Source organism: Columba livia, chromosome W (genome assembly GCF_036013475.1).
Source record: "Columba livia isolate bColLiv1 breed racing homer chromosome W, bColLiv1.pat.W.v2, whole genome shotgun sequence".
NCBI classification, from domain to species: Eukaryota; Metazoa; Chordata; class Aves; order Columbiformes; family Columbidae; genus Columba; species Columba livia.
Window position 1 is genome coordinate 1,718,325 of NC_088641.1, and position 538 is coordinate 1,718,862.

Below are 538 nucleotides of genomic sequence, written 5' to 3' on the forward strand. Positions count from 1 at the left end.
TGGGGGAGTAAATCCACCTGGAATTGTAACTTTTCCTCATGGCAATGCAACTTTGTTGAATTCCAGATCAAATTTTAAGCTTGACTTTTATCTTAACTCCATCAGGGGCTTTTCCCAAGCAAAGAAATGGTTTAAATTTAAGCAAAAAATGCATAAATTGCCTTCCTTAGAACCAAAAATTCCTTATTGACGCTTAGGGAAGATTCTTGTGTCTATAGACCTGGAAAAGCAGGATGATGGGACCACCGAGGCATCAAGATTTTGGGGGGTGGAAGTAAAATTTAAAGGGAATAAAGGAGCTGGGGGTGAAGAAAACAAATGGATTTTGGGTTAATGATGGTGTTTGGTGACATGTCTCTGCCACTGCCACGTTGGGTGTCCTTGGTCACATCCCTTGACGATACTTATGGAGCCAAAGAGCTTCACCCAACACCTCAAATATCCAACAATGCCCCTCAGTTGTGGCTGCGGAGAATGTGACCGCGATTAAATGGCTTCAAAACTCCCACCCAAGAATCAAATCAAGCAGCCAAAGAGC